This window comes from Dermacentor silvarum, chromosome 4 (assembly GCF_013339745.2).
Source record: "Dermacentor silvarum isolate Dsil-2018 chromosome 4, BIME_Dsil_1.4, whole genome shotgun sequence".
NCBI lineage: Eukaryota > Metazoa > Arthropoda > Arachnida > Ixodida > Ixodidae > Dermacentor > Dermacentor silvarum.
Genome location: NC_051157.2, coordinates 100,237,431 through 100,263,819, shown reverse-complemented (window position 1 = coordinate 100,263,819; position 26,389 = coordinate 100,237,431). Strand labels below are relative to the sequence as shown.

General features: G+C 51.6%; 2 pseudogenes; both read right to left on the bottom strand.

Moving 5' to 3' along the window:
• Positions 1-4,187: 4,187 nt before the first annotated feature.
• LOC125944993 (uncharacterized) lies at positions 4,188-9,936 on the bottom strand (annotated as a pseudogene).
• Positions 9,937-10,531: 595 nt separating this feature from the next.
• LOC119448792 (uncharacterized) lies at positions 10,532-20,418 on the bottom strand (annotated as a pseudogene).
• Positions 20,419-26,389: the final 5,971 nt, after the last annotated feature.

Sequence of the window (26,389 nt, the reverse complement as noted above, 5' to 3'; positions counted from 1 at the left end):
TGGTATCGGTCCCACGCTCTTTTTCCTCCGCTTGTACGCACGTTTACAAGTGACAAATGGGTAGGCTTTTGTGGCCGGAACTTGAACAGAATTCCGGTGGACTGAAATAGGCCAGCTAGTCCAAGGAAAAAACCGTTAAGAGTGCGATATCTAATGATGAGTCATGAATAACTTCAAGATCATTTTAAATTAACTTTGCGGGTAAACATTCAATCCCAACTATTTAATTGAAACCGAAAGGAAATCGCATTCATGGCGAAAGAATTTCGGTGTCTGAGATTAAATGGAGAGTCGCTCGTCGAACCGTACGCAAGAAGTATTTCCAAGCACATTGATGTGACAACTGTGAAGGCACTCTTAACTGAAAATATTGAGGTTCTGCAAGCCGATTATGATCGGCTTGCAGATCTGATTACGAGTCACGCAGTAACGATCTGATCTGGATTAACGATCTGATTATGAGGCACACAGTATTGGAGCACTACGGATTAATTTTGACCATTTTGGATTCCTAAGACGCATGTAAATTCAGGTAAACGAGCGACTTTGCATTTCCCTCTTATTGAAATGCAGCCGCCACGGTCGGGATCGATCCCGCGACCTCGAGCTCAGCAGCGCATCGCCATAACCGCCGGGCTACCACCTCGGGGGAAGGCACGCTTCGAACGCCGGCGGTCGCTCGGTTTGAGCGGCTGATCAAAGGTTACCAAAGTGTTAAACATTTAACACTTTGTTTAATGTTTCAACACTTTTTAAGGTGGTTCACTGGCAAAAGAAGACTCACACGAGTGTTATGCCTCGCCCGAAGGTTGCTTGCTCACTTTGCATTGTCGCGAGTTGCACTGTCTGCACCCTTCATTGCGCCTTCGACTGTCGCCTGGTTTATCTCGATGCGAGGGACCTTTACCACTTGGCACTGCCGCGTGTCATCGGGAATCACTCGTACAAACAACTACTGCTCTCGCATCGGCATGACGGAGACAGCCTTGTGCAACTTTTGTGATTGTGACAAGACCATCGCATTCATATGCTTCCCTTCTTTTCATGATAAAACAGAGCGTGCCACTCTAGGGAGACCGACGAGGGAACGACAAGCACAGGCGCTTGCGTTTGTCGCTCGCTCGTCGTCTTTCAAGTTATTGCGGTAAAAAGTTGTATCACTTGTGGGACACTTGGAGAATCGCTGCCCTATTTATCAGAGAATCGCGGTTAAGCTGTTCCTTTCAAGCAGTTGCCTTAAACATTTCAGCTGCCTGTAATTAGGCGACATATTCCAACATGTGGCCCGCATATCACATCCGCTTGAAACGCTTCCCACATATCACGCTTTCGAGCACTTGTTAAGGAAGCTCTAGCAAAGGTCACACCTCGCACACTTACTTTTAACTTAACACTCACATCAGCAATAATATTCACCCCATTTTCACCCAATTTGATCACGGTGGCTGTCACTGTTCTGCCAGTACAACTAGCTAAATTCGGCGCCGTTCGTAAAATGCATTATTAAAATCTACCCTACGTTTTTACTGCAAAGGCCGTAAAGGACCCGCATACGTTGGGCTTTGCCACACATTACCCTTAACATTGACCCTACTTTCAGGAACACAGAGACGGGCATATACGCATATACGCCTACATACAAGGTATAACAAGGTTGACTCGTACAACGCACAAAATTATTAAGCAAGAGTGTTCAGCTTTATTTGCAAAACTCATAATCTGGCCAAAAAGCTGGAAATTTGCAGATACAGTACAGCTAAAATGCTCCCCATTTTTACCGAATGTGAACTCAGTCTGACGCTGAGTTCTCTCGGGACACTCGGAACGATTGTAGATAACATCAATTTAACGTTTTTGAACAGTTGTTGAAAGTTTATAAAAAGCTGCAATTTATCCCGACACATTAAACTTCGAAGCCTTTATGCTCTCACCACTTTCCCTCAGTATGATCTGGTTGGCACATTTGGTTCTCCCAGGATGGCGCGCTGAATTTGCGCGCTTCGTAAAGCACACTTATAATGATCCGTAGCGCGTGCAAACATAAGGTAAAGCAAAAACCGCGATGGTAACGCGCACTTTGAACTTCGCACACTGATTACCGATAGCAAGCCCCTTATTTTCACCAAATATAAACAAGGTGTCTTGTTTTGTTGACGGAAGAAAATTGAGAAACTACTAATACATGTTCAGGAATAATTTGCGCAGTTCATGATGAAGCCAGTGACGCTACTTTTGCCGCACACTACACATAACTCATCCCTCATTTTCACCTAATGTGAAATCAGTGTAACTCAGAAAACATTATAACATACCGGCCACCAAACGCTTTCGAGGATGTAATGTTACGGATTTTTTACAAAGTACGTAGTTCTTTCAAACTCTTGAAACTTTGCCCACGCATCACTCGCGAGATTCCTCTTAATACTTGGATATGTGCAACTTTGTGGCAAGATGAGTTTTTTTTTTTTTTTTTTTTTTTTGGGGGGGGGGGGGGGGGAACATTGTAAAACGTTCCTACGCGGCTCGTAGACTACTGTTGTAAAGCTCTCGGACGTTTTCATAAATACGTTTCTGCGAAGGATATGTTTAACCTACACAGTTCAAACTTCTTTTCATGCATTACTGAAACCATGCTTCCTAATTCAGTGAAGTTTTGAAAAAACGTGCCTTACTGACGTTGATTAAGAACATTCCAGCTAGATATAGTATTCAGGTACTTTTCTCAGCTCCAAGGTATGCGTAAAAAGGTTAATAATGAAAGAAACCGGCAGATCCAACGCCCTGTGGGAATCGATGTTATGTGAAGCAGTGTGCGGGGAGCCTACCAAGTTAACAAAACGACCATGAGAGCACCAAGACGTAAGCGACTCTTTGATGACCTACATGATACTCATGTCATGACATTCATGTCATGACTCCTGAGGAGTCCCTTTAGCTATTACCTAATAGACCTTAGGGCGAAAGCCTTAGTCATACTTCTGACTATGACTTTTACCACCATCCTTTAGGGTTTCCTTCACTTTGTACCAACGTCCGAACCCATTTCAGTGTTTTTTAGTGTTAATGTTTTTTCACTGAGTCATTGTCATTTTTGCTCAGTCATGCTCATGACTATGACTTCTACCACCATCCGTTAGTGTTTCCTTCACTTAGTACCGACGTCAGGACCCATTTCAGTGGTTCTTGAGTGTTATCTTTTTTTGTGCTGAATAATTGTCATTTTTGCTCAGTCACGGTCATGACGATGACTTCGACCAACAACCTTAGCCTTTTCCTTCACCTAGTACCCCACTCGAATCCATTCCAGTGGTTTTTGAGTGTGAATATTTTTTCGCTGAGTCATTGTCATTTTTGCCGAGTCATGCTCATGACTATGAGTTCTACCATCATCCTTTAGTGTTTCCTTCACTTAGTCCCCACGTCCGATCCAATTACAGTGGTTTTTGAGTGTTAATCGTTTTTTCGATGAGTCACTGTCATTTTACTGAGTCATGCTCATGACTATTACTTCTACCAGCATAATGTAGTGTTTTCTTCACTTAGTACAAACGTCCGAACCCATTTCAGTGGTTTTTGAGTGTTAATTTTTTTTCACTGGGTCATTGTCACGACCTACATGACCCGCAAGTCTTGACATTTATGTGATGACCTATCACTTATGTTCGTCATACACTACCTAATTAGGTACCTACACTAATTTGGTACCTACCAAGTTAACGAAACGACCATGAGAGCACCGAGACGTAGGCGGCTGTTTCATGACCTACATGACACGCATGTCATGACATTCCTGTCAAGACATATCATTTATGTTTGTCATATACTCTTGTCATAGTATGCCAATTTTGGTACATACCAAGTTAACGAAACGACCATGAGAGCACAAAGTCGTAGACGGCTAGATAGATAGATAGATAGATAGATAGATAGATAGATAGATAGATAGATAGATAGATAGATAGATAGATAGATAGATAGATAGATAGATAGATAGATAGATAGATAGATAGATAGATAGATAGATAGATAGATAGATAGATAGATAGATAGATAGATACTGTCAATGTAGCAAATGTTCGCCAAGAAATGCTTCCCATTTAAAAGCGTCTAGATTTGGATTGGATTGGAACAAACTCTATTTGTGCCTGCAGTTGGGCGCTCGCGTGCCCCGACGAGGGCCTACGTCGTTACGGGGTTGCCGCTACTCGGCGCGGGTCTCCGCTCACCGTTGCCGGCTCGCTGGGTCCCTGCCTTTCGAGCGCCCCGAGGACCTGCTGGACGGCCTAGAGCTGTTGGTCGTGGTCGTAGCTCTTCTCGGCTGCCTCGAGCTGCGGCGGGATCGTTCTTGATCTTGCTTCCTCTGGGTGTTTGATGCAGTCCCACAATGTGTGTGTGTGAACTGCGGGAGTTACACTTGTTGGTCGGGTATTTCTCGGGGTACATGCGATGCATCTGTCCCAGGCTCGGTAGCGATCCGGTCTGGAGCTGTCTCAGTAGTACCGCCTCCGTTCGACTCATCCTCGGGTACGGGGGTGGGAGAGCCCTGCAAGCCCGGAGGTAGGCCTTCATGATGTTATAGTCCGTCATGCGGTCCTTGGCTCCGAACCACGTCGGACGGTCTGTCTCCGGGGCGCGGTTGGTTAGCGCTCGCGCCACTGTGTGGGCCGTCTCGTTGTGGTTGTCATTGCGTTCCGACGCGTCGCCAGCATCCGCCGGGAACCACTTGATTCTCACTTTTCTGTCTTGCAGTGTGTGCTTGCAGTTTGGCCGCTCGCAGTACGCACTCGGCCTCCCTGCAGATTTGGACTTTGGCAATGTTTCGCACCGCCTGTCTCGAGTCACTCGGCACCGCATGCAGTCTGCGTCGGCGATGGCCAGGGCGATGGCCACCTCCTTCGCTTGTTCCGCTCCGGCGCTTCTCACGCTCGCTGCCGTCCTTGTGGCGCCGGTCGACGCCTCTATGAAGACCGCTGCGAAGGCATTCCGTTGGTATTCGGTCGCGTCCACCTACCGCGCGAGCTCGTCGTTGGCGTGCAGGTTTATGAGAGCCTAGGCCCTTGCCGCTCTTCTTCCCTTGTTGTACTCGGGATTCATGTTCTTGGGTAAGGTGTCGATTCTGGTCTGGCGTTGGACCTCTTCGGGGACGGGGAGAGAGAGAGACAGAATTAACTTTATTAAAGGTTCTGAAGGGGCCTGGGCACCCCTTACGGGGGCCGACCCGGTGGCTCCGCCCATGTGAGGACTGGGAGACGTAGCTCGCCAGCCACCTGTTGGGCCTTCTGGACGGCCTGGTGCTGAAGGGCCCTGCCGGGGCTCCTGAGGTGGTTGATCCAGTCGTCGTCGGTGGCAGGAGACCCGAGGCAAGCGTTTAGCGCGGGACACTGCCACAGCATGTGATCTAAGTCGCACTTTGGATTTTGGCATTTAGGGCATTCTGGCCTTATATCTGGGAGGTATTTGCTGCATATAGAGGGGTTGGGGTAACTGTGCGTTTGCAGCAATCTAAGCGTTAATTGTTGTCGGGAACGGGGAGCTTTATCTTCGCCTCGTTCAAGTGTCCTATTCCCAGGTCGTCCAGTATCTTCCTCCCGGCTTTGGTCGTGGACAGCCACTCCAGTCGGAGCGGTCCGTTGCGCTTCGGCAATTTCTTCGAGCATGTTGTGTATCCCGAGTTGTAAGAAACGGGTGGTGTTCACTCGAACAGGCCCAGCACCGTCTTGTACGCTCTTCCGATGATGACGTTGATTTTATTGGTTCGTATTGCAGTTATCTGTGTTAGGCTGCAACGTACGCGACGTGGATGATAATGAAGGATTAGACGAGCCTGATAAGGCTCGCCTGTCTCATGCCAGCCTTCCGGGACGCGACTCGTTTCAGAAGTCGAGTCGCGTCGCGTTGGCCGCTTTTGCCCTGAAACGTGCAATGGTTTCGCCGTTTCTTCCGTGCTTTTCGATGACCCTGCCTAGGCTCCCGATTTTGCCTACATCGTGGATCACGTTGCCGGATTTGGTTAGGATTCGGATCTTTTCGTATTCGCGTTGTCTGGTGTTGCCCCTGCCGTGGTTGGTATATAGGTGGGAGTATGAGGAGCTCTGATTTGCTCGGCGAACATCTCAGTCCGGTGCCTTCCAGCTGGTCTTGTATCGCGTCGACGGCGGCTTGCAGCGCGCCCTCCATGTGGGCGTCGCTGCCGCCGGTCACCCACAGCGTGATATCGCCCGCGTAGATGGTGTGCCTGACGTCTTCGATGTCCGCGAGCATTTCGGCCACTCTGATCATTACCAGGTTGAACAGCATCGGCGAGATGACCGATCCCTGCGGTGTGCCGGTGCCATTGAGCTTCTTCTCTTGCGTCTGTAGGTTGCCTGCTCGTAGCTCAGCGGTTCTTTCCATGAGAAAGTCCTTAATGTAGTTGTAGGATCTTTCGACCATGTTGAGCTTGGAGACTTGGGAGAGAACCACCGAGTGTTTCACCTTATCGAAGGCGCTCTGCAGGTGGAGCCCCAGAATTGCCTGGTTGTCTCATGCCGATCACCATGGCCGGGTTCAGCCCTTCTCGTTCTACGCAGTCTTGCCACCTGTTGAGCAGGACGTGCTCCAGCACCATTCCTACGCAGGACATTAGCGAGATGGGCCGGAGGTTGTCCGTGTCCGCTGGCTTCCCGAGCTTGGGGATCAGGATGGTCTTGTCTGTCTTCCACTGCTTCGGCAACACGCCCGCTCTCCAGTACTTGTTGAAGTATTTTGCTAGGTTCTCAATCGAGCCGTCGTCGAGGTCCTTGAGCATGACGAGGTCCGGGCCGGCCGCCGAGTGACTGTTGAGGTCGTGCCGGGCCGCGCGAACCTCCTCGACGTCCATGTCACGATCGAGCTTCGCGTTGGGTAGGCCGCCGTACGGAGCATGTTGTTCGGTGGATGTAGTTGGCAGGTATTTGTCGTTGATGCGCCTAGTGACTTCGTCGGCGCCGTGTACCGCGACCGCCCGATGTATGAGCCTGGCGAGTCTGTCCCTTTGGTGCGACTTGGTCTTGGTTTCGTCGAGCAGGTGCCGCCGCAGGTTCCACGCCTTCCCGCTGTGCATCTGCCCATCTGCCGCGTTGCAGATCTCGTTCCACTGTTGCGCGCATAGCGCGTGGCAGTGCTCCTCGATCGCTTGGTTGGGCTCCGCCACCTTTTAGGGGCGAAGCACCTTAGGGCCGAGCCTTGTCCCTCCCTCGTCGTCCGTAGCTCTGGTTTGCATAGAGACCGCTCGGGGCGCTGCGGTGCACAAGGGCGTTCGTTCCCCACGCGCGCTTTCTCACGTCAGCCATGGATGAAAACGGTCGCTTCTGATAACGGTGCGCCCGCTATGAATGAAAAGGCGAGAGTGGCGGCTCAACTGCAAGCGGAGTCGAGGGCTCGCAAAGCTGCTGCAGCACGGAGACGCCGACAACAAGCAGACCCGGAGTCTAGGGCGCGGGAAGCTGCAGCAAAACGGCAACGCCGGCAAGCGGACCCGGAGCTGATGGCTCGCGAAGCTGCAGCAGCATGGCAGCGCCGGCATGCGGACCCGGACCTCAGGGCTCGCAAAGCTGCAGCAGTACGGCAACGCCGGCAAATGCAACCGGAGCTGAGGGCTCGTGAGGCTCCCGCTTGAACTGAGCAGCGGCGCCACCAACCTCAGGTAGAGAACGCTTCCGGCGTTTTGCCGCCGCTTCCCGCTCTGTCGCCGCCTCTGGGTCCGCTTGCCGGCGTCGCGCTTGAACCTAGCATCGGCGCCACCAACCTCAGGTAGAGAACGCTTCCGGCGTTTTGCCGTCGCTTCCCGCGCTCTCGCCGCCTCTGGGTCCCCTTGTCGGCGTTCGGTGGATTCACGGTTAACCGAATGATCCCCCGGTGCTTAGCCCACTCATCATCATTCACTTCGTGGATATGCGGTGATGTTTTAACACGAAAGTGTTTTATGCTGGGGTCCACCAAGACTTCACTGACGTATTTCCGTCACGGAAATACGTCAGCTTACAATGTACACGAACATAATACAAAGAAAAAATCCAGAAGAAAAAGTTCCACAAACATGCAAAATTTGGAAATCGAACCCATGACCTCTCGGTCCGCGACGGTAGATCGCCGAGCGTTTAACCCATTGCGCCACAAACGCATTTGCAGAGAGCTACACAGACGCGCCTTATATATCTAACACTCCTCCGTGTACCCGCGCTCTTGCTCGGGGCGGTGCCGCCGCCTACGAGCAGAAAAGAGAAAGTACTGCATTATGACACTAACGCGCCACCGAAGTTGTGTCTGTAGCGGAATCGAACCAGGGACCCCCTCGCTTCTGAACGCGAGGCGCTAACAAACTACGCCACGAAGCGCACATGGACACACGCACCACGATGGCAATAAATACCCAACATTAACGAAAGACTGCGCGTTTCTAACGCGTTTGTGCTAGCGCGTTACGGCCCGTGTAAGAAGCTGGTGTAAGACGCTGTGGCCTCTCCGCCTTACCCCCGTATTCACAAACGCTGATGGCGTCGGCAAACGCGGTGCACGTTCCGGCATGTGTAAACGGCTGCGTAAGACGCTGTGGCCTCTCCCCCTTAGAGTACTGCACGTTTCTAACGCGTTTGTGCTAGCGTCCCCTTAAGCGGGAGATGGTGCAATTATAATGAAGGGCGCTGTTATAAAATAGGAATGACGTCACATATGGCGCCTGTCATTGGTGGAAGTCAATCGTTCGATTTAGTGCGGCGAGACTGGGCGAATCACACGGAAGATTCACGGTTTACCGATGATTCCCTCCGGAGCTTCGCCCACTCATCATCATTCACCCCGTGGATATGCGGTGTTCTTTTTATTGCGATAGCAATTATATGGACACTCAAAAGCAGATTTCTGCCGTCGGCGTCGCCGTCGCCGTCGCCGTGAGGTTCCGTATGACGTCATTTGGAGATGAAATCGTCGCCGCGCGCCGAACGCTGTATGTGCGAGTGAAAGGGCGCGAGGGGCGCGTCTTTCACGGGGAGTGAACGCACGGCGGAGAACAAACGCGCGTTCTGCGCCGTGCTCGCTTAAGGGCTGCAGAAGTAGGCGTCTCTTTTCTCCTTTACAATCACCATATATGTAGAGCAAACGCGCCTTCTTCCGACGCGCGAGAGGCCGTGGGGGAGGGGGGGGTGAGGGAGGCGACGTTTAGCTGCGGCACCAAGTGCCTATTTATATCAGAGGCTCCAGCAACAGTCACCAACGCCGCACGCATTTTGAGCGAACGCGGGCAAAAACGCGGACGGCGTCGACAACAGTTCTGCGTGTTGCCGGTGCTGCTGCATGTCCAAGTTTATACAGCTGATAAAGCTAATATCATTACTCCGTATGGCTCTCTACAAATTTGCTATCGCAATTGATGCTTCGCCTTTCAGGTGAAACTGCGACACCTTTTTTCTTAGTCTGCGGTTGAGCCGTTGTTTCTTCCATCGATTGTGTATCGACCGTTTGGCTTCGATGAGATGCGCTAGCCGGCTGTCTACTTTGTCGATCGCCGCGTCTGTTTCAATTTATTTGGTCGCGTCGCGTACGCTCTTGGTGATTTCGGCCGTCCACGAGTCGATGTCTTCGGTCTCGTCGTCACCATCTCTCTTCTTGCTTCTGGCGTCTCTGAAGGCATCCCAGTCTATCCATCTTTGTGTTCTGATGCTGGTGTCGTTGTGTTACGGTATGCCGATTTCCACGATGGTGTGGTCGCTGGCGATATCTGTCGGCCCCCATGTTTCTCCAGGTGATCGCTCCCTGGACGTCGTTCTGGACGAACGTAAGGTCCGGAGTGGTGTCCCGGGACACGGTGTTACCGATTCTCGTCGGAGTCGGGTCCGGGATAAGGGTGAGCTCGAGTTCCGTGGCGTCTTGGTACAGGTCGTGGCCCTTTGCTGTGTACTTGTAGCGCCATGCTGGGTTCATCGCGTTGAAGTCGCCGCACGCGATCAGCGTGTTGCGGCCCACTGCGGTGCGGGCTCTGTGCAGTAATGTCTTGAATCTCTGAAAAGAAATATGCTTCCTTTTATCTTCTTGCCTGGCATGATTTCGGTGAGTGTGTGCTCGATCTTGTTGTGCAGCTCGTGTTCGACGAACGTGAGTCCTTTCCTGACCAGGGTGCACAGGCCTCTGCCGTCGGGTGGGCTCTTGTGCACTCTGCAGCCGAAGAGGGACCGTGCGTCGGTGAGTGTCTCTTGTAGTACAACGTAGTATCACCTCCGGCTTCTGCGCGGCTTGTGCGATATGCTGTGGGATAAGTGCCTTCTTCCTTCCGAGGCCGCGACAGTTTCACTGCCACGCTATTACGCCTGCTGCTGCTGTTGCGTTGGCGGCCATCATTGCGTTGGCGTGTACGGGGTTCTCTGGTTGGGTGGATGTTGCGCGAAGAGGGGCGCAAACGTCGGGTGGCTCGCTATCGACTGTAGGGTCCTTTCGATGTAGGCGAATCTGTTCGTGTTCGCGGCTTGGTAGGTCTTTATTGTTTGTTTCATTTCTGTCACTGCTGCGATGTTCGCCGTGATTAGCTGTTCGAGTTTGCTTCGAATTTGGCTTTGAGGTTGTCGATGCGATCGTTTTCTGTTTGCTTGCGCGTGGCCTCGACGGGTCGCTTCTCAGGTGCCGGTTCCTCTACGGCTGTCTCCTGGGTGTTCGTGGTTGTTTCCTCGGTCTTGCTTGTGCTTGGCGTGCGTCTCTGTAGAGGCTCGTTGTTGCATAGCAGCAGCTTACGGTTCTCGGCGATCTCTCTCGTGAGGTTGTTGATGGTCGTTCGCAGCGCCGCGTTCTCTTGTATTAGGGTCTCGTTGGCTTCTCACACCTTGTTCACATCGTCTTTCTTCGTGGCTTTGGTGATTTTCTGCGCGCTCCTTATATTGTTCCCTTTCGTTGCGTCGACCCAGCCCACTCACTCACGTGATGGTGACATTTTCCTCCCGAGGTTTCTCTTCCTGCAGCTGCTGTCACTCGATTTTGGCGCGCGGTTGTTCGATGGGGTCCTTGACTTTCGCGCAGCTGGCGGCTTGTCGAGTGGCGGGAAATGGCTCTCCGATGGCAGCTGGTGCTCGGTCTGTCAGCGCTCCCATTGTCGCTTGCGCGCTATGTAGGGGATCTTGTGTTTCGCCTCGCACGTGAGGTCTCCGGTCGGGCTTTCGCCCCCACACAACTTACATTTTGGGGTACAGCGATGGTCTTGGTTGGAGTTCGCGAGTCCGCAGGCCAGGCACGTCTTGACTGTGGGGGTCGGGCACACGTCCTTGCGGTGTCCCACTCGGCCGCACTCCTTGCAAACGTCCATCTGTTTCCTGTAGAGGTGGCACGGTATCAGGGCGACTCCGTATCGGACGAAGGTCCCTTGGGTCCCTGGAACACTACGATCACGGTGGTCGTGCTGCCGATCCTCTTTGCGGCCACTGCTAGTGGGTTCCTCCCGGTGACGATGTTCCTATCTAGCTCGTCGGCGCTCGCGCAGATGGGGATGCCTCTGATAACGCCCTTTACGGTGTCGTGAGGTGCCGTGCGATATGCGCTGGCTTCGTAGGGTTTGCCTTGAATAGAGATTTCCTGGATTTTAGCGTAGCTTGCCGCGTTGTTCTCGTTCGATGTACTGGCGAATATTGCCAGCCAGCTAGAACAGCTAAAGTAGTTGACCAGCGGCAAATTGGCAAAAAATGTCTGCCTTTAGCAACAAAAAATGTCTGCCTTCAGCCCTACAAACGGCGATTGACACGGTTGAAGCCTATCTCCAAGGGACCGGACTGCGCTGTTCGCCGGCTAAATCGGAGCTTCTTCTCTACAAGCCCATTCAGCGGGGACGCCCTCCAAAACACCAATCTGAGCACCGACCCTGTGACTCTATCACCTTACGCCTTCAAGATGGCAGTCCTATACCACACGTCCCTAGTATCCGGGTCCTCGGTCTCACCATCTCTACCAACGGCTCCAATGCCTTGACTCTCAACAAGATCTGCGCCCAATCTCAAAACACCCTACGGCTTCTTAAACGCATCTCCAGCCGACGAGGGGGACTCAAAGAAGAAAGCCTTCTCCTCCTCGTGCAGTCCTTTGTCATATGCCACATCACCTACGTTGCTGCGTACCTCAACTGGTACCGGGTTGAACAAAACAAGCTCGACACCCTCATACGCGGGGGTCTACAAGCAAGCACTTGGCCTTCCGCATTACACCATTACTGAACTCTTCAACCAACTAGGAGTTCACAACACCCTTGCCGAACTCATTGAAGCACAACAACGCTCTCAGCTTGAACGGCTCACCCTTACTGAAACGGGACGCTTTATTCTACCTATGCTTGGCTTTACTTACCATCAGCAGCAGGGCCCCAAACAATCGATCCCGACTGAATCCACACAGACCCTATTCCTAGAAATATGCACCCTGAATATAACAGGGCCCGGCGCCAAGCTCGGACCGGAGCAATCATAAAAGCCTTTGCTCGTGTACCTGGCGTTACATCTGTTGATGCAGCCCAATATTCCCATGGCACACGATTTGTGGCCGTCGCCACACGCGATGGAGTCCTACACCACGCCTCCAGTGTCATTACCCCCACTGCCGAAACGGCTGAAGAAGTGGCCATCGCCCTGGCCACTCTAGATCCCACCTGTCACACCACCGTGTGTGACTCTCGCTCAGCCGTCACTAACTTCAGCAAAGGCCGTATTTATCCTCAAGCTCTTCGTATCCTCCGCCAGGCATCACACTCTAAAGAAAGCATGATCTCCCTGGCATAGATCCCGGCCCACGCGGGCACTGTCCACCCACACCTCCCCAACCTCAACGAGGTCACCCACTCCATTGCGCGAGGACTAGTAAACCGCGCCGGAGACACTGGAGACGAGTTGGACACCAGGGACAGTCTGACTACTTACAACGATCTCGTTAAGGCATTTTACCTTAGTCGCCGAACCTTCCCCCCACCTCACCCCAAGTTCAGCCGGGCGCAGGCTACCACCCTGCGTCTGCTACAAACAAATACGTACCCTTCACCCGCCCGCCTCCACCTTATATTCCCTGAAGTTTACAATACCCCCAACTACCGGTGCTGTGGCACTCACCCGGCTACGCTTCCGCATATGCTGTGGGAGTGCCCAACACAGTACACACACATTAACACCACGACCCTCTCGTCGAGATTGCGTGAGGCTCTGCGGAGCTCCGCCCTCGACGACCAAACCTGTGCGATCCAGCACGCCCGTGAGGCGGCGGCGAGGCAAGCCCTCGACGTCCCCTCATGGGAGGCTTAGGCCCGGCCATCTTAAAGTGCTGGTTCCGCAATAAATGTTTATTCCTCCCCTCCTTTGGCAATGGCTGGTCCTTGGAGCGAGCGCGCGCGCAACCACGAACTTCGTCATTCTCGCCTCAAGGGACCAGTGTCATCACGTGCCAACTTATTTTGCGTCATTGCTCCCCTCTCAAAAGCGACCGACCCGGTCGCGTCAAGGGCAGGGGGCGAGCACTATGGGCGAGAGTGTCAACAGGAAAAGACAAAAAAACATATAGGAATGTACAATGCTAAAGCAGTTTGTGAGGGTTGCTTATCCCTCGCGTGCGTAGTGCGGCTTCATCCGTACTACGTGGACGACTTCAGCACGGGGACGGCGTCGGTTCGAACCGGTATCAGAGCTTTGATGCACCACCTCGTAGTTCACATCACTGAGGCGGCTTACAACTTCATAGGGCTCGAAATAGCGGGGCAACAATTTTTCTGCGAGCCCATGGTGTCGGATAGGTGTTTACACACACACGCGGTCGCCTGGTGAGTACTGGACGTTCCGTCGGGTCCGGTTGGAACGGCATTCGTCGGTACTTTGCTGGATGCGGATGCGATTCCGAGCAAGCTGGCGAGCTTCTTCGGCTTTCTCGACGAACTCTTCAGTGGTGTCATTCCTTGTGATTCCGTGGTCTACCGGGAGCATGGCGTCTAAGGGGGTTGTAACGCGACGTCCGTAAACGAGCTCGAATGGTGCAAACTCGGTGGTCTCCTGCACAGCTGTATTGTAAGCAAACGTCACGCATGGCAAAATTTCATCCCATGTTTTGTGTTCCACATCAATGTACATGGAGAGCATGTCGGTCAATATTCTGTTTAGGCGCTTCGTTAAGCCGTTAGTTTGGGGATGATAGGCTGTGGTCTTTAGGTGGTCGGTGTGCGTCAGCGTGACGACTTGTTGCAATAACTCTGCGCACCGCGGTCACTAATGAGTACAGCGGTTGCACCGTGACGAAGCACGATGTTGTGGACGAAGAAGCTGGCGACTTCAGCAGCAGTTCCCCGCGGTACAGCTTTCGTCTCCGCATAGCGAGTTAAATAGTCAGTTGCCACGATTATCCACTTGTTTCACAAGGATGACATGGGGAACGGACCAAGATGGTCCATTCCCACTTGCTGGAACGGCACCGGAGGCGGATCCAAAGGCTGAAGGATGCCGGCAGGCTTGACGGGTGGGACTTTACGCCTCTGCCAGTCCCGGCACGTTCGCACATAGCGCTGAACCGACGAAAACAGGTGAGTCCAATATTATTTCTGCCGTATGCGCGCTAATGTCCTCGCGAAGCCTAAGTGGCCGGCATAGGGGTCGTCGTGACACGCCTGTAAACTTCCTCGCGCAGCGCCGTCGGAACGACGAGAAGGAACGTTTCCTGGCTGTTCTCGAAATTTTTCTTGTACAGGACATCGTTCCGCAGACCGTACGACGTCAATCCTCGTGAAAGTGGGCGTGGGACAACAACGTCAGGTCCCTCGAGATATCGGAAGACTGGAAGCAGCTCATAGTCTGCACGTTGATAGTCAGCCATGCGCACCACGTCGACGACACCAAGAAACGGTAAATCTATAGCTCCAAGTCGGAGGATGTAAAGGGAATAGGAGAACGTGACAAGCAGTCAGCGTCGCTATGCTTATGGCCGGATCTGTAGACAACAGTTATGTCGTATTCCTGGAGGCGGAGGCTCCAACGAGCGAGGCGACCTGACGGGTCTCGTAGATTGGCAAGCCAGCAGAGCCAGGGGTTTTCATTGATCGCTCGAAATGGCCGTCCGTATAAGTAGGGTCGAAACTTGCTGATGGCCCACACGACTGCTAAACAGTCTTTTTCGGTGGTTTAATAATTAGCTTCTGCTTTTGTGAGACTACGGATCGCGTGCGCAATTACACGTTCTGCGCCATCTTGCCATTGATCCAGAATGGCCCAGAGTCCTACGTTGCTTGCGTCTGTGTGAATTTCAGTTGCCGCGGTGTCAGCAAAATGCGCCAGCACTGGAGCGAATTGAAGGCGTTTGCGCAATTCGGTGAAGGCGTGCTCTTGGTCTTCCATCCAGACAAAGGGCACATCTTGTCGCGTCAGTCTCGTGAGAGGTTCAGCAATCCTTGAGAAGCCTTCAACGAAACGACGGTAGTAAGCGCAGAGGCTTAGGAACCGCTGAACAGCCTTTTTGTCTTTAGGACGAGGAAACTCCGCAACGGTAGCGAGCTTTTCTGGGTCTGGTCGTACTCCTTGGGAGCTGACCATGTGGCCTAGAAACTTCAGTTCCTGGAAGCCAAAGTAACATTTTTCAGGCTTGGTGGTGAGGTTTGCCTTGCGTATTGCGGTAAGGACACTTCGTAGCCGGGCGAGATGTTCATCGAACGTGCTGGAAAACACAATAAAGTCGTCTAGGTACATTAGACAAGTCTGCCACTGTAGTCCAACTAGTACAGTGTCTATCACTCGTTGAAACGTAGCAGGAGCGGAACAGAGACCGAAAGGTAGGACTTTAAATTCGTACAGCCCGTCGGAAGTCACGAAGGTGGTTTTTTCACGGTCACGCTCGTCCACTTCGATTTGCCAGTACCCTGACTTTAGGTCTAACGAAGTAAAGAACTGAGCATGACGCAGATGGTCCAAAGCGTCATCGATCCGTGGCAGGGGGTAAACGTCGCGTTTGGTGACTTGGTTAAGCCGTCTTTAGTCAACGCAGAAGCGGAGTGTGTTGTCTTTCTTTTTTACTAGGACGACAGGCGACGCCCACGGACTTGTCGACGGCTGGATGACGTCATCATTTAGCATTTCTTGAACTTGACGTTTAATCGCCTCCCGCTCCATAGGTGACACGCGGTACGGATGCTGACGAACAGGCCGCGCCAACTCCTCTGTAACTATCCGGTGTTGCGTAATGGAGGTGCGCTGGACTTTAGATTCCGTGGAAGAACAGCCAGAAAATTCTGTCACTAGGTACAGCAGCTGATCCTTCTGTAGATCTGCTAAGTCAGCATTAATGTGGACGCGGGTACGCAGGCTCGCGTGAGTGGTTGGATCAGGTGAAGTCACTTGTAACGTTCCGACGTCGGAGAAGTCAGCGATGTCGTTCATTCACGAATGCTACACTTGTACCTTGAGGGACGTGCTGATACTCATGGCTGAAGTTTGTCAACAAAACTTGCGAGCACTTATTCTGTATTCGAACAAAGCCCCGGGCAATGCAGATGTGTCTTTCGAGCAGCAGCGGGATATTTGCCTCGGCAATACCCTCACAGTCGTCGAATGCGTCGCAGGTTACGCGGCTCAATACGCTGCTCCTTGGCGGCACCGTGATGTTCTTGTCGACAATCATCAAGGTGTTGACATGCGTGTCGTCAGTGCTGCTCCATGCTAAGGCCTGCGCCGTCGAAAACGTTATACGCGACTTTTGCAAGTTAATCACGGCTCCATTAGCCTGTAGAAAGTACATTCCCCGCATTAGGTCCCTCGAACAGCTTGGGATGATAACGAAATCTCCGAGGTATGTAAACCCACGAATGCTCACTCGCGCTGTGCATCTTTCTACCGGAGTTAGCAGATGGCCTCCTGCAGTGCGAATCTGCGACCCAGTAGACTCGGTAGAAACTTTCCTCAGCTTGCAGGCAAGGTCCATGCTCATAATTGAGGTGTCCGCTCCAGTGTATATTAACGCCGTTATTTCTTCGTCGTCTACGGTGACGGGAATGTTCGACGTTACGACCTTTCGTACGGTGTTTGACTGCGTCTGTACGTCTGCGTCGTTCTGTTTTCGTCGTTGTCGTCGTAGTGGAGGATCTTGCGTACAGTCGACGTCAGCAGCCTCACCTCCGGAGGTCGCTGAACTCAGTCTTCCCGACCCGCCGGGCTAGGCGAGCGGCGTCTGAGACCGCCGCGAAAGAAGGCTTGTCTTGGTGATGGCGACCTGTAACGAGCAGAAGACGACGAAGGGGGCACGTGCCATCGCTGATCGCGACGATTCGCTCCGAAACTATCTATTTCCGGCGGCCGCTAACTAGGTCGTGGATGAGGTGCACTTGGCGAGAATCCACGGAGCCCCACATGATGATAAGGACACATTCTGTAGATCTGCCCGGCTTCGCCACAATGAAAACAAATGGGCTTGCAGTCTGTGGTGCGCCAGACGTTGCTCTTCCTAGTGCTTGCTTCGGCGATGTGCGGTGGGCTGCGAGGCGGCCCGAAGCTTACGTCCATTTGTTGAGCGGGGTGTACCATGCTGTACGCACTTGAGGGTGGTGGATGGCATACTACTTCAGCGTAACTCATTTCAGCAGGCGGTCCCTGATGTGGTGCCTCGTACTGTCCAGGAACATGGACGGCCTGTCGGACCTCGGCGCGCACCATTTCCGCAATGGAAAGTTGTCCCACAGGGGCAGCGGTCGTCTGCATCTTCTGCAGCTCCTCCTTGACGACAGCGCTGATGAGTTGTCGCAAGGCGCCGACAACGTTACCGAGGGTAACGGCAGAGAGCTCTCTTAAAATCACGGCGTCGCGGTTGTATTGCCTGGCCCGCTGTTGAAGGGCCTTTTCCATGGTAGTCGCTTCGTCATGGAACTTCGAAAGTGTCGTCGGCGGATTTCGAATGAAGCCACCAAGGATTTCCTCTTTGACACCGCGCATTAGATGGCGCACATTCTTTGTTTCAGTCATAGAAGGGTCCACACGTCTGAAGAGCCGATTCATGTCTTTACGTACGCCGTCACTCGCTCATTCGGGCCTTGAATTATCGCCTCCATTGCTAACTCCGCCCTCTCCTTTCTTTCCGCCCTGGCGAAGGCATTGAGGAACTGCCGTCGAAATTCCTCCCGTGACGTCAGTGTCGCCTCGTGGTTCTGAAACCATGTTTTCGCGGAATCTTCAAGAGCGAAGTACACGTAGCGTAGCTTACGCTCGTGGGTTTAGTCGTTGAGGTTGGCAACCGGGTCAAAATGGTCAAGCCAGTCGTCGGCGTCCTCTGAAGCACTTCCTTGGAACAGATTCGGCGTCCGGGTGTGATTGACGACCACGTGCAATGCTGCAGTAGCGGCAGGAGGTGGTTGGTTCGTTATTCTACTTCGTTCGGGTAGCAGACCGTGTTGTGGCTGGGGTCCCTGGAGATGTCGGCTGGTACGTACGTGCACAGGGGTAAGCTCGGCCGAACTACTAGCCGGGCTTAGGTCTGGGGTACGCTCCGGAGATCTTAACGTCGACTGTACCCAGCACTTCCACCAGAAATGTCACCCAGCTAGTACAGCTAAAATAGGTGACCAGCGACAGATTGGCAAAAAAACGTCTGCCTTTATGGTTCACCAAACAATTAGACTAATAAAGCGGATATCCAACAGGAACTATGACATGAAAGAGCACAATCTTATTCGATTAATAGAAACATTCGTAATCAGTCATATTGTATATGTGGTTCCTTACCTTAAGCTCTACGCTGCGGAGAAATCCAAGATAGAATGTATCATTAGAAGGGCATATAAGCAAACCTTCGGACTTCCAGCAAATACGTCAAACGAGAGGTCGCTAGCGCTCGGCGTGCGCAACACATTAGACGAACTTATTGAGGCCCAGAGAGTGGCGCAGTATGAAAGACTTACTCAAAGTTTGACGGGCAGACACATCTTAGACGACATCGGAATATCCAACGAAGCACAGCAGGGACTTCGGGGAGACATCCCAAGGAAAATAAGGGAACATCCCCAATCCCCAGAAAGATTCACCCGGAGTTTCACGAAGATAGAAGAATCGCAAGAGCGAGAGCTCTCCACAAAAGATTCAGTAGTGCTAGGGACGTGGTCTACGGGGACGCGGCGGGGTACACAGTATGTCGATAGTTGCTACCAGTCTAGAGGGTGACTCCATAGTTAGTGGCAGTGCAAAAACAAGAAAGGCTGAGGTGGCGGAGGAGGCTGCCTTAGCACAGGAAATAACCTCCATGGAGGCCAACACCATAGTCAGCGACTCCAAGACCGCCGTCAAGAAGTATGCCAAAGGAAGAATCTCGCCAGAAGCGCTAATAATTTTAGCCAACTTTCGTGAAGATCGAGATGTTTACATTATATGGGCACCCGCACACTCCTCTCTTCCCGGGAGCGAAATAGCGCACAACCTGGCTCGAGAACTGACGCACCGAGCAGGTGACACGCCAATACTGGGAACGGAGAGAGACCAGATGACCAACTTTACCGGGATAACCAAACACTATAAATTGAGCAGGGCCCGTTTCCCCCCGGCACACTCCTCGCTAAGTAGACAGCAAGCGACAGCATGGCGTTTGTTCCAAACAGAAAGGTATCCGAACCCGGTGGCCTACCACCGTTACTATCCAGAACTTTACACCGATAGATGCAGATTCTGTCAAGAAAGGGCGGACCTACAACATATGGTTTGGGCTTGTCCTGGCACACCCACAGAGAATAAAACACACAAGACCAGAGAGCAGTGGGGACCGCTTGTCAGCTCTGCACCGGAAGACCAACTTAAGGCAATCCAGCAGGCCGAAGATGCCGCCAGAGCCCAAGGGCTCGAGGCCGTCATCTAGGTAGAGAGGCCTAGGTCTCACAAATCTGCTACACAAATAAAGTTTATTCCTCCTCCTCTGCCTTTAGCAATGGCTGGTCCTCGGAGAGAGCGCGCGCGCAACCACGAACTTCGTCGTTCTCGCCTCAAGGGGCCAGTACGTGTCATGACGTGCCAACTTATTTCACGCCAATATGATGTTCTGTTGCGTGCTGGGGCAGATGGTGTCCGCGGCGCTTTCCTCGCTCGTGAACTTGGCCGCGGCGATCATGGCCTCGGCGACGGTGGTGGTGCCGGTCTTGACAATGTCCGGTCCCCCTCTACGTCTGATGACTATCTTGCGGTCTTCCAGCGGCAAGGCTGGCATGCGTGCTGCCTTGACTACCGAGGCTCTGACGTTCTTGTTGAATTTCTATTTCGCGCTTGCTTGCCTCCCGCTGGGTCCGTCGGGCTGGCCGCTGGCGGGGGTCCGCTGGCGCAGCCTCGACATGCATTCCCCCGCGAGCGTCCATCCGGCTTCGTTGTGGCATTCCTATAGTGATATCTGGTCTCCTTGAACTTGAACTCACATTTGGTTTTCCACGATCATTCTTGTCGGATTGGACGCCTCCATCTCGGAGCTGACGAGTGGCCGCCGCAGGTGGCGGCCGGTGCGACGGTGTTGGGCCTAGCGTCCGCGGAGCACGTCTAGGCCTAGCAGTCCTTCGCATGGCGGCAGTGGAAGAAGTCCCGAAATTTGGCAAGTAAAAACGCACCTCTTGGGTTATCTGGTATCGCTTGATGCCTCTCGGCTCCACGGACACATTGGTGCAAGAAATATTGTACACTCGGAGCGTCGTGGAGGAAAAAGAGAAATACCTAACAACGCCTTCGATCTTGCTCATTGGCCCTGAGGTAGCAGCAGAGGCAAGAATTGTGATATAAACTGGAGCAATGCATCTGGCGATGGCTAATCAAATGCGGTATTCACCGTTTTGTCATTGTGTTCTTCCTTATTCGACCTTCTCATTGTGCTGTCGTTGTATTGTTTTTCATACGTTTTAACTTAGGCATCTGCACATGTTATCTTGAACGCAGCCCATATATGGGCAATGTTTGAGTGACAATCAACAGTTGGCAATTCGCACTCTGTCGTCCATGTCTGGGGTTTCTTTTTGCGGTCCTTACTTTAATTTCAGTTGCACTCAACGCGTTACAAGATGAACATGATTCATGTTGTTCAACGAACAGTCTGATAAAATTGACTACACACCTCGCAGAACGCGCGATTATTGAAAAAGAAACGCCTATTCACTACTTATTTTCAAAGCCACAATTATACCGTACATTTCGATCTTTCGGCACACGTTAGGTTGACAGAGGGGCAAACCAGTGCATGAAGAACCGCAGTTACACCCGGTGCTTTAGCCACACAGCCACAAACTTCGGTGCATCAGCACAACAGAATCGCTGGGGCAGCCGCCTCGTTGCACAATGGTTACACCGCAACTCTGTCATCGTTCCATTGGTAATATGTTTCATTCCATATGTGCCCAAAGCCAGTGCAGAAGCATGGCCGATGTAAGTTCGGTAGCGGGGTGGGCTTTGAGCGAGAATTTGTGGCGTATATATATATATATATATATATATATATATATATATATATACGCTGCAGGCCTGCAGGCAGTGTATCGTGTAGTGTAAGCTGCTCGTGGAACTCGCAACCGTCACAGTGGTTTCAAGGTCAATCCAAATAGGTCGCGAAGATTCGGGAGAAAAGCGGTTCAGAACAAATTGTCACCGACATCAGCAAGGCTGGTTACGGGAGCAGCGATTGAAGCGTGACTATGCTTGGAGGGAACAAATATCGGGAAAGAAAAAAAAAAACGTTTTTTAATTAAAGCGAGACACAGTTAAATTCAGTGAACAGAAATAATATTCCTAATCAATTTTAAATACGCGTGACGACAAAAGAAGATGCAACTCTATTTTATAATTTTCAATAAATATCTTTTTTAAGCGCCACGGTAAGATTGATAGCGTTGACGCCGCTATCACTTGCAATGCAATGCAGCTTTTGCCGAGTGCACAAAGGCACGCTCAAGTTCAGCTTTTACAATACATCCCCCTCACACGTTGTGTTGTTTTGCTTTTCGACGTTTGTCTGAATTCGGTGACACGGGTAGTTTCATCGTTTCTTGACCTGTTCAGTCAAAAGTAGTGAGTTACGACCGCCAGATAATTGTTTACTTTAGTTGTTTTCGTGCGGCTGCGCTGGCCGACGGGCTTTGGCGTCGGACGATAGGACAAGCACTCTACACCTAAAGTTATCGTCGGCCTCCAAAGAAAGCATGTTCTGCGCAAGGGTACGACAAGAGTGCGCAAGGATACGCTTTCCGCGCTGAAAGCTCGAAACGCCCATCACATCGAATGGCGGAGTATTGGAATATACGGCTATTAATGGCAGGCCACCAAAACAAATTTCGTGCCTTTGAAAACAAAATGACGTCACTTCTGTTTTAGCAGATATGGTGTCACATTATTTTTTCTTCCACCGGAAGTGTTCCCTCCTCACACAGATAGCGCTACGCCCCATGAACAACCGATAAACCGCCATGTTTCGAACGTAAGGGCTTTCTATGAAAGCTTTGCTACCAGGTATATTCACCTTGGTGGTTGCTCCAGCAGACGTCACTGCGTTGCGGCAATTTTGAGAAAGAACTTGGCAAAGGCTACTTTGTTGTGGTGTTTTTACACGTATTATCCGGTTTTCTTGCGCAATTTTCGCAAAGGATACGATGCCCGAAATCAACACTCAACATGGTAATAAATAAACATGGTAACTCCTTGCAATCGGTAGCATCTAGCTGCTTCTCCTAAAATGAATAAATATAACGCAATGAGAATAAAATGGCATACTTCTCAACTTTAGGAGCTATTTGTATCAGTTTGCGTTTTGCTACACCATTCCGCTAGAAAACTAGAATTTCCTCGATAGTCAGCAAACAGAGCCCAGAGAACGCATACCCCGCATTGCAACGCGTTTAGTGACGGTGAGCTGAAATGTGTAACGTATCAAAAGTACACCGAGATCATTCATCTCAGAGAAATTACACAGCGGTGCAGAATCTGCAGAATAGAAAAACAAATGCTTGCTGTTTTGCGTGTGATAGTCATGAATTCTAGTCTGCTACACCATTCCGTGCATTCTACCGGTGCTAACATATGGGGCAGAAATTTGAATGTTCACAAAGAAGCTCAAGGACAAGTTAAGGACCTCACAAAGAGTGATGGAACAACACATTTTAGGCCTAACGTTGAGAGACAGGAAGAGGGGGTTGTGGATCACAGAGCAAACGGGGATAGCCGATATTCTAATTGACATTAAGAGAAAAAAGTGGAGCTGGGTAGGCCATGTAACGCGTAGAATGGATAACCGGTGGACCGTTAAGGTTACAGAATGGATACCAAGAGAAGGGAAGCGCAGTCGAGGACGGCAGAAAACTAGGTGGGGTGAAGAAGTTCGGAAATTTGAAGGTGCAAGTTGTAATCAGCTATCGCAAGACAGGGGTAATTGGAGATCGCAGGGAGAGGTCTTCGTCCTGCAGTGGACGTAAATATAGGCTCATGATGATGATGATGATGACACCGTTCCGCAATTTGTACACAGCAATCTGTGTTCCTCAACTCTAATACGTGTCGGTCGTTGAGAATCGCATTTTTAAGTCCAACAATGACATTATACATCGGGTCCAGAAAACAATTGGTAGCCCTTCCCCTCTCGAAGGAATGGCGGTAAGCGCAGCTTCTCGCGTGTTTCTTGGGTGTTCCTCCGAACGAACTGCACTGACGAGTACCACGTTGTGCTCAAACCACAACTGGTCACACGCGCGGCAGCTGGCTCCGAAGTTCCGGTTGAGAAACTCGCGTTGAAATCTGGCCGTCGCACCGGGGAAGTTGGCGCTAGCGTCGCCGAGGTGTGCACCACCGTTGTCGGCTTCCTGGAGGGCTAGTCGACGCTGACGTTTGGCCTCACCATCGCACTCCCTCAACTCAGAGTCCGCGGCTCTTCGCTCAAGTTTCGCCTGGGCTTGGGAAGTCCTCATGCTAGAATCGGCCCGTCGACGACGAGCCCTTTCCTAAGCGCGTTCATTCTGGGTGGATTTCCATGAAATTGCTTCAAAATGAAATGTGACCGATACGCAAGACAATGAATGGCTCATACCCCCTAAGCAACGGCCCATACCCCCGTAAACGAAGCCTCCCCATTACGACAACCGAAGAGAAGTGAAACTATTATACCTACTGCTTCGTCCCACAGGGCGGGGTATTGATCCCTACTCTGTTTAACCTAGCTGTGATTGGCCTTGCTGAACTATTACCCAATACAATACACCTGTCGATCTACGCCGACGATATTTGTCTTTGGTCTTCTGCTGTGACTCGTCTTCAAGTGCGCGCAAGAATTCAGTGGGCAGCCACCCTAACTTGTTCGTATCTCCGAAAACAAGGCCTTACTATGTCCATCAAAAAATGTGCGCTCATTGCCTTTACGCGCAAACCCATGTCACCGTACCCTGTTTCTCTCAATGGCCAGGCTATTACATACCAGAAGTCTCACCGCTTCTTAGGTGTGATTATTGACAGGAATCTTTCATGGAGCCCCCATTGCATCTACCTGAAGCGGAGACTAATTTCAATTATACATATAATGAAGTTCCTGTGTGGAAAAACTTGGGGAACGTCGGTACGGTCCATGCTGCAGCTGTACAGAACACTGTTTCTGGGCTTTTTACGATACAGCTTGCCAGTTTTGGCGAACACATGCAAAACAAATATTCGTACCCTCCAAAGTTTGCAAGGCCAGGCTCTGCGGACATGTCTTGGACTTCAACGATGCGCCTCAACTCATGCAACAATCGTGATTGCTAGAGACTACTTGATTCCAACATACATCACGGTTGACAACCTCAGAGCACACATTCGACACCTGTGTCGCGTACCCAGTCATCACATTGCTGTTTTGCCGGAACAAAGACCTCAGGCCACGTTTTCGAAACTTGTTGCGACACATCAAGGTTGCCTTCCATCGGGATTTACACCAGCAGCAAGACCACTGTCACCCCCGTGGTGTCTACGGCAGCCACAAGTACACCTCACGATTCCGGGAATTACGAACAAGCTCAGTCATTCCACGGTAGCTCTACGACAGTTGACATTGTCATTGCTGAACGATGCATATGGGTTAAGAACGCAGGTTTACACCAATGGATCTGTCTCAGCCACCAGCTCCACAGGCGCTTTTATCATCCCGACCTTACAAGTCACAAGGAAGTTCAAAGTGTCCCACATAACGACTTCTACGGCAACAGAACTTGCCGCTCTACGTGCTGCAGTTAATTACATCGTAGAAACACCACCTCGAAAGTGGGTCATTTTTTGTGACTCCAAGGCAGCCCTTCAGAGTCTGCAGTCAGCATTACGACGCAAGACACATGAACAACTGGTGTTTGAAACCAGAGAGGTTCTCCATCAAGCCCTCATGAACGGACATGACATCATCTTTCAATGGCTGCCGGGGCACTGTGGCATCGTCGGTAATGACCTTGTCGATGATGCCGCCCGGTCAGCCCATAAGGAAACCCTGACTGTTCCTATACTCTTATCAAGGACAGACGCTGCGAGGGGTCTTCGTTTACTCGGTCAAACCGAGACAGAAACGTCATGGAGCAGCCCGATTTTTACGAACTGTCATCTCCAACGGCTCGATCCTACACTGAGGCTACAAATTCCATCGAACTTCCCCCACCGTGATGCAACTTTACTTTGCCGCCTCTGGTTAGGAGTGGCTTTTACGAAAGCGTACTCATTCCTTCTGGGCATGTCCTACACACCAATCTGTGACTCGTGCAACTGTGAGGAGACGGTGGAACACGTGTTGTGTTTTTGTCATCTTTGTGAGACCGAACGTGACCTTCTCCGGAGTGTGTTAGACCGATTAGACAGCAGACCGTTTTCAGAGACAAAGATTCTTGGACCGTGGCCCCACGCGTCGCAGGCTTACAAAGCGACGCGGGCATTGTTACAGTTCATGAAGTCGACTGGCCTCAGTGACCGATTGTGAAGTGTTGGACAACCGCACGTGTTTATACTGCGAGTACTTTCTTCCCTCTCTCTCCTTTCTTTTCATCCCTTTAAACCCCTTCCCCCGTGTAGGGTAGCAAACCGGACGTGCTTCTGGTTAACCTCCCTGCCTTTCCTTCTTTTTTACTCCTCCTCCTACACTGGAATGATCAGCGGCAACGCAGCCATCGAGTTGGACTGACGGGGTCCCTCTTGGCCGCGAAGTTCTCGGCGCTCGCCTCCTCCGGAGTGTCCGTCTCCTTTCACTGGCTGCCCTCCCATGTGGGCATAGCTGGTAACAAGGAGGCGGACACCCTCGCTAAAGCTGCCCACCACCCAGGAGTCACATTCACTCGATCAGTGGCGGCTTCAGACTACTCGAGGCCACGACTGAAGCAGCTTCTACTGGCGATCCACCCCGACCCGAGGGTGGCAAATGGCAAGGGACCCAAGCTGCTCCCCGAGTCTGGCCTCACCAGGCG